Source organism: Lissotriton vulgaris, chromosome 6 (genome assembly GCF_964263255.1).
Source record: "Lissotriton vulgaris chromosome 6, aLisVul1.2, whole genome shotgun sequence".
Lineage (NCBI taxonomy): Eukaryota > Metazoa > Chordata > Amphibia > Caudata > Salamandridae > Lissotriton > Lissotriton vulgaris.
In genome coordinates this window covers 1645310255-1645317714 of record NC_141694.1, presented here as the reverse complement: position 1 = coordinate 1645317714, position 7460 = coordinate 1645310255, and the positions used below count along the sequence as shown (strand labels likewise).

The following is a 7460-nucleotide window of genomic DNA, read 5'->3' as shown; positions in this document are numbered from 1 at the left end:
AAAGAAACCATTTTTGTATAATTCAGAGGCACAACGCAGGCGCACAATGACTCGCTGTCGACCAACGGGCTGAACTGTACACATCGTCCACTCGCTGACGCGCCCGGCGAATACTGCCTGAGCATGAAGTAACCTGGGTATTAGGACTGAGCCGACGAACTCGTGTGGGGTTGTGGGGTGCAGAGGAAGCGTGCACGCCTTAAGGAACAGATTGACGGGAATATACCCATTGTATAAACAGTAGGCAGAGTGCTGTCCAAGGCGGGAATAAGTAAATATGCATGGAAACACGTGGAAACATCTTGGATACAGGCACAGCGCAACGTATACACCCCGGGCCCCGTGCCAAGCGGCTACACGGTGGAACACCACGAGACCTCCTAACCTACTGCATCAGCCTCACTAGATGCACCACCCCCAGCCTCCGATCGATAGGCCCCGATTGGGCTGGGACAGATAGGACGGACTATGAACTGCGGGGCTGAGGAATACCATTGCTTGCGCACATGGGAGGTGAACCCCCCCCCAAAAGGGTCAAGCTCCAGAACGACAGCCGCAAAGGGCGGGCAAATCTGGGCCACAGCACCACATCTAGTAGAAGTGCCGGAATTTACAAGTGACCCGTGCGTGAATCGAACCCGCAGCATTGGCAGGGAACGAACCCGTGACCTTCGTATTAGTAGCCCCCAGCTCCAAGCACTACGCAAACAATGCCGCACAAGGAAGGTTGGCCGACAGGCCGTTTGAGGGGAGCCCATCTCACCCGCGCCTTTCCGACGGATCCATGCGGCTCGCATCATGCCTAAATATGACCGTGCTCCTCACGAGGGTAAGTGCTGACATGCACGCGGCCCCCTCACTGCGACATAACTTGTCCAACCCAGGGCCTCCAAAAGACAATGCTATTTTTGTTTGGCTCAGATGCGATAGCGCATTTACATAAGCGCATAGAAACACTCACACACTACACCACTATTCGCTCTGAGAGGCCTGGGGACAGGCGCCATGCTACATGGCCAGACCAAGAGGACGCCCCGCGAACAAATAATCAAAACCAAACTATCGCACTCGAAGCGGCAAGGATGCGCCAAAAGGATCTAACTCTGTGCGCCTCAAACCTAACCATCTCTTTTCGTGCCACGGAAGGGAACGCTTAACGAGTCTATGTCCTACAACAGGAGCGCTACCCCAATAGTCCGCACGCGCGTCCGTGAATAAGCACGCAAGCACCTCGAGACAACGGAAGGGGACAGACGAAGCGGAAGGAGCCACCCACCCGGGCCAGCACAAATGACCCCACGTGCCCCCTCCAACAGAGGAACCAACCCACCAACGCTTCTCCGTAAGAACGCGACCCCCGCATCACCGCACTCACCGCTGGAGAAGCAAACCATGGGCATCAGACAACACTACGTCGCGATGCAAAACCGGACCTCTGGGCAGCGACCAGAGTTAGGAAAGGATTCACAAAGTCTGCCAGAAGCGAGGAAACATACGGAAAACCCCCCTCACCCGCAACTCCAAAGGGGGCAAAGAATATGGAATTCTCCATTCACCTTCCCAGACGCGCCAATACACAACCACGCCAAAACTCAGGCGCAAACCCCCCGCCACAGGCGCCTCGCATGTACGCATGAACATGAGGCGCAGGGGGCAGGCGACATGACCGTAGAGGGATGCAACCCACAGACACCGAGGGACAAAGAAACCAGCCGCCGTCTCATATCCCCACTCACCGGATGCAACGCAAAGCGGCACGTCGGAGCTATCACAGCGACGAAACACCGGACCTCAAGACGGCGACCCTAGGAAGGAGTGTCCCGACGTGACAAAAGAGTGTCCCAACATGGAACTGCGACGTCCGGGGCGGCAAAGAGGCCTCCCCAGCAGGGCAGAGGTCTGATGTACTCCAGACGGCTCCTCCCCACCGCCCCGGACGTGCATCACTACCAGTCTCCACCAACCAGGGGAGACTGCCTCAGGAGAGGAACTACTGCGTCATGCGGGGGCGGGACAGCCCTCCGTGACTAGGAGCCCGCCCTCCTGATGGCCACTGCGTGGCCTCGGGCAGGCGCAGAGATGGGGAAATGTCACAGGAAACTTTGAACATGAGGATTAATGTTCCCATTGTCAAAGCTTGTTTGTTAAAAACAAAACTAGGACAGATTTGAAAAGAAATTTGAATTTCCAGTCTGCTCACTACAAAGAAAGGAATATTGTCGTCCAAGTCAGAAGCACAGATTCTGAGGAACCCTGGGCTTCAAACGAAATTGTATAGCATGGCAAACACAATGTTCAGAGTACACGCTCCCGCCCTTGACAAGGATCGATTGATTTTGGCTTTTTTTGTGCTTTTGAAAGTTTTGACAGAGCAGTAGGTATTTCGACTACAAAGTAGGTATCAATATGAAGACTGCTTTTATCTCAACACTGCCCCCCTCATTGGGCTCAGGTTAAACTGAATGCATATTTAACCTTCCTTTCAGGGGTCCTGCAGCCTGGCATAGGGTATGAACATACAGTCTTGGTAAGGGTGTGTGCTCAGCTGTCTGTCTTCGAACATCACAACAACACACATATGCAGGAAGGGGAGACTGTTGATTTATGATGCAAGCTCCAGGGAGTCTGGGTTGTACCGTCTTTAGAGTTTGCTTGCTTCCTAAGCAGATCCTATGGAAGAGGATACATTACTTTGCTAATCAGAGTTGCTTGGCTTGTTTGCAGTTGTGGTTTTCACACCACGATTATTTTCAAAGCGTTAACATTAATTAAAAGTTAGGAATGTTATTGAAGTCAATGGAATGGCTCAGGGCCCATAATGTCTATTATTGCCCTCGGCAGCAGCGTATCATATTTAATTACTAGTCACATGTAGTCTAAATACAATCCCTGCAATATTTACCACGCCATTTTGGACAGCTCAGAATAGTGCATTTAGATAGCAAGCGTTTTCTTTATAGACCTCTTTTCATGCCTTCATTTTTGTTTCTTTGCACGAGCCTCATGTCAGATTTTGCTTTAATGGAAGTAGTTCAAACCACCTTTTGATATGCAAACACTGTAAAAGACGCAGCATTCGGGACTTTGAAGGGCCGGTCCTAGGCATGGGCGGTATGGGCAGCTGCCCAGGGCCTCGCGCTCAGGGGGCCCCGCCGCCGGCCCAAGAAATCAATCCATATTTTCGAAATGCAGGGGGCCCTACCTACCCGACAATGGGCAAATCAAACATTGCATTTTGAGCCAATGTTTGTACAGCGAGCAGGTACTGTGCGCGAAGGTGCCTGGCTGAAAAGATATGCACAGATAGTACTCTTGTTATTTCAGTCTCTTAAAGGTCTGTTCTTCACGCCTGGCCGTGTTCAAACTCCCGGTAATGGGTTACGTCACGTTCACGTGTTAAAGGCTTTCGCATCTCCTCACTCTGGTATCAGCATCCTGAGCGTGCTGCCTCGCCTTCCGTCCTGAACTTGGCTGAACTGGGGTCTGCCATTCTGCAGAACGCCCATGTGCCAGAACGGACACTAGCTGGCACTAGCTGGCACCTCCACCCTGTACAACGTGGGCAGTCATTACAACTGAGCCTGCTTCCAGGATTGTCTGCGATGGTCACAAGTGGCCTGGCCATGCTAGAGGAAATTGTGCCACGTGAAACAAGTGATGTGTGACGGAAAAAGTGCGAGAAATCTCACGTACAAACGTATGCTGAGACGAAAACATGAACATTCGAACGTCTAGATGTCTTTATGAAACATGGGTACCTGTACAGGTAATTAACCCCTTGTGCCCATCATCTGCTAGTTAGTCTCCACCCAGTAGCACTACACAGGGCTAAGAAGTCTGGCTCCACACCAGATGTTTGGGATAATCACAGAATTAGTAAATGATTTCAAATTACCTTCGTTGGACGTTGGTTGCAATGACGGCCCTGGACATCATTTTGCCCAGCCCCCCCTTTGCAGTGACGGTGACGCTGCGCAGCATGCACGCCGTACGTGCTCCCTGGCCAGGAGAGGAGAGCAGGGTGTGCGGTGTGGAGTCGGGAGTTGGACGGTTCGGGCCGCTTTTTACTAAGGTAAGAAAGACCTGCAGTAGCAGACAGACAGACAGTGCTGAGTGAGGTTGACGAGGGCAGAGCTGAATGCTGACTGTCCTCAAGAGGTCTGCAGAGAGACATGTGCACTGTCATGCAGGGGAACCCAGTAGTTGTGTAATAGTGCCACTGGAAAAAGAAAGGTAGACAGCAATGTACTTAATTCAGACACTCGGTAGTCGAAAATGTAGGTACAATCAGGAAAAGTCATTGGCATTGACTCCAATGCAATTTATGCCAGCGACAGAAATGCCCCGGTTACTTACCGGTAATCTTCATTACTCCGAGTATAGTCTTCCTCGCCACATGAGTTACAAAGTGAGCTTTAGCTCCACAACAGAACCCTCCAAAGCAAAAAGAAACCACCTCCCACCCCCTCCCAACATGGCCGACCAGTCCCACCTGACCTCTATAAGAGGCGGACCGGCCCAACCAACAGCCTGATCTACCAAGCAAACAATGAAGCCGATAGCCAGACAGGGAGGGGGGGAGGGAACTCATGTGGCGAGGAAGACTATACTCGGAGTAATGAAGATTACCGGTAAGTAACCGGGGCATTACCTCCTCGTAAGTCTTCCTCGCCCCCTTAGTTACAAAGTGAGCAAATACCCAAGCCAACAAGGCTTCATTGACCACCAGAAGAACCACACCACACGGTGATGCAGAGAAACCAACACAAGGTTGATGTAGAATAAATGAAAAGAAAACAGGGATCACAGGAAACCTGAAAACAAGACCTCCAGGAAAAGAAGGCCAACCAGGAGTCGCAGCTCCAGCACTTAGAACGGCCCCAGCGAAGTCCCCCCGGGACTGCTAGAGACCCACGAACAAGGCGGGGGACGACAACGTCGACGCCCGACCAATCTCCACAGAGGAGACACCCCGAAGGGGGCCCAGGACACCGAGCCACTCCCCGTGGACCGACCCTGGACCCCCGCCGGATCCACCGAACCCAGCGAAGCGTAGGAGAGGATGACAGCCAGCGGAAGCCAGCGAACCAAGGTGGAAAGAGGGCTAGTGGCCCGAATGAACCGGGCCAAAAGACACAAAACAGGCCAGCCCACCGGGAAAGGGAAGACGTGCGGCCAAGAGAAGCCAAAACAGCACGCCGAACAACCAGCACGGGCAAGAGAGGAACCTCGTCGGCAGGGAAAAGTGGTAAAGATACCACCCGAGTCCGGGACCCCAGGGAAGGAACCCCGGGATGGACACGGGGGACATGCCGGAGGAACAACCACGTCCGGTGAAACCCGCAAGAAGGGAGGGGAGCGGAGGAACGACCCCCGCACGCCCCTTTGCCCAGCCGACACCACTGCCACCAGGGAAAAACCACCCAAAAGGTGAGGAACCGCCAAGCCACCGAGGGCCGGGGCCCAAAAGGGCGGACCCCGAAGAGCTCGTAGAACGAGAGAGGGAGTATGCAAACGTATTGCGATTTACATAGCGCACGTATCACCCAAAGGCATCAAGGTGCTTGCCTTGGGAACCCGTCCTGGTAGTCCCCTGTGAGAGAACCCCAGCAGGATACAAGGTGAAAGTCAGGCATCCCGCCGCAAGGGGCCCTAGTGGAGATCAAGCAAGCAATTGCCCAGAGTTGCAGAGTGTGAACACGTGAGACGAGTAGGCACCGGAATGAGAATCATCGAGTCCATGGAAGTTTTTAAGCCCAAGACCCACCGAGGCGGGGAACTGAACCCTGGTCCAGGACCAATCTCAGCTACCGGGTCTTGCTAATATGGAACGTTTCACGAATTTGCGTGTCATCCTTGCACAGGAGCCGTGCCAATCTTCTCTGTACCGTTCCAAATTTTGTACCTGTGCTGCCGAAGCGAGCACTGGAAGACCTGCGGGAACCCAGCAGCAAAGCCACAACCCCCGAGCAAGCAGCGTCATCCGCTCCAGAACCAGGCCTGCACAAGGAGGCAGGCCAGCCGACAAGAGCCGGCTCAACACCGACGCCGAGAGCGGGGGACCCAACCACGGTACGGGAAGATCCGGGATCGGCCAGGAGGCTCGAACCGCCAGCTCGCCAAAGGAGAGGGAACCCGGGGTGGTGGACCCCGCCGGGAACCAAAAACAGGAACGCACCATGACATGCGCGGCAACCACGCGCGGGTGCCAGGCACATCACCTCTGCAACGTCCCAAAATAAGTCCATGCGCAGCCGGGTCGAGCACCCAGGAGCACCCCGGCCCTGCCCAAGCGAATCCAGCAGAGGACCCGCGATAACAGAGGGCACGGGGGAAACGCGTACAGTAGACCAAAAGGTCAAGCGAAAGAGAGGGCAACCACAAGGACCCGGGTGGACAGACCAGAACCTGGGCAGGAGGGCCGAGACCCCCTCCGTGAACAGAGCCACCGGAGGCCGACCGAGTCGATGCCTCAGGCGCCGGAACACCACCGGGGTCAGGGCGAGACCAGGCAACGGAGGCCAGGACCGACACAGTCGAACCGCCTCCACCAAGTCGGACCCCGGGGGAAGACAGCCCGAAGGGACAGGACATGCGCCAGGTCGACCGACCCTCGAAGCACTGGCGAAAAAGACGGCAGGCCCGGAGGACAGCCGGCAACCCCCGAAGCACGAGGAGCTGCGAGACAGCAGGAGATCCCAACGACCCCCAAACGCCCCGGCCAAACCCCCCCGAAAGAACCAGAGGGAAGAACCGGGACCAGGCACACGACCCCCGAAGGAGGACAAGCCCGAGACGGGGGCCGAAGGGCCCACCGCACATAGTGCAGGGAGCCGACGGAGGAGAGACACCGCTGACGAGACGCCTCACCCACAAAAACGACGAGGCCGAGAAGGACCATACGTCCATACAGGGAACACCCAGACCCCCACCCGGCGAAGAAGCTCCACCAGGCGGGCCAGGAGCCCAGTCCCCACCCATGGACCCAGAAAAGATCCACAGGCGAGACAAGGGAAGGAGAAGGCATATGGAACGCTTCACGAATGTGCGTGACATCCTTGCGCAGGGGCCATGCCAATCTCCTCAGTATCGTTCCAATTGTAGTATATGTGCTGCCGAAGCGAGCACCTCTAACCTTCCGAGAAGGCGGATCCCGCGGAAAACCGCACGACAGGACACCGGCCAGTAAGCTCAAAGAGCCCAATTTTTGTAAATGTGCCGCCGAAGCGAGCACCCGAAAACCCGGGCCCGGGAGCCCAGAACGCCCCACGTGAAGGCTGACACCCCGAACTCCGGGGGGAATGTCGAAGGGCCCCACCCAAGAGAAGGCGAGACGCCCTCACCCCTAGGGACGTAAAATACCGTTGTGGAACCCTCCAGGCTTTCCCTGTGAGGCGTCCACTCCTGGGCACCCACAAGGTGGAGGCCAGGCATCCTTAGCGTTGTGGGGGCCGTCATGG

At 55.3% G+C, this 7460-nt stretch overlaps 2 non-coding genes across 2 annotated transcripts; both read right to left on the bottom strand.

Annotated features, from left to right (window-relative positions):
* Positions 1-5819: 5819 nt before the first annotated feature.
* On the bottom strand, positions 5820-5926 carry LOC147709249 (U6 spliceosomal RNA). The gene has a single exon (XR_015296905.1). It is a non-coding gene; the product is annotated as a U6 spliceosomal RNA (small nuclear RNA).
* Positions 5927-7021: 1095 nt separating this feature from the next.
* Positions 7022-7128, bottom strand: LOC147709248 (U6 spliceosomal RNA). The gene has a single exon (XR_015296901.1). It is a non-coding gene; the product is annotated as a U6 spliceosomal RNA (small nuclear RNA).
* Positions 7129-7460: the final 332 nt, after the last annotated feature.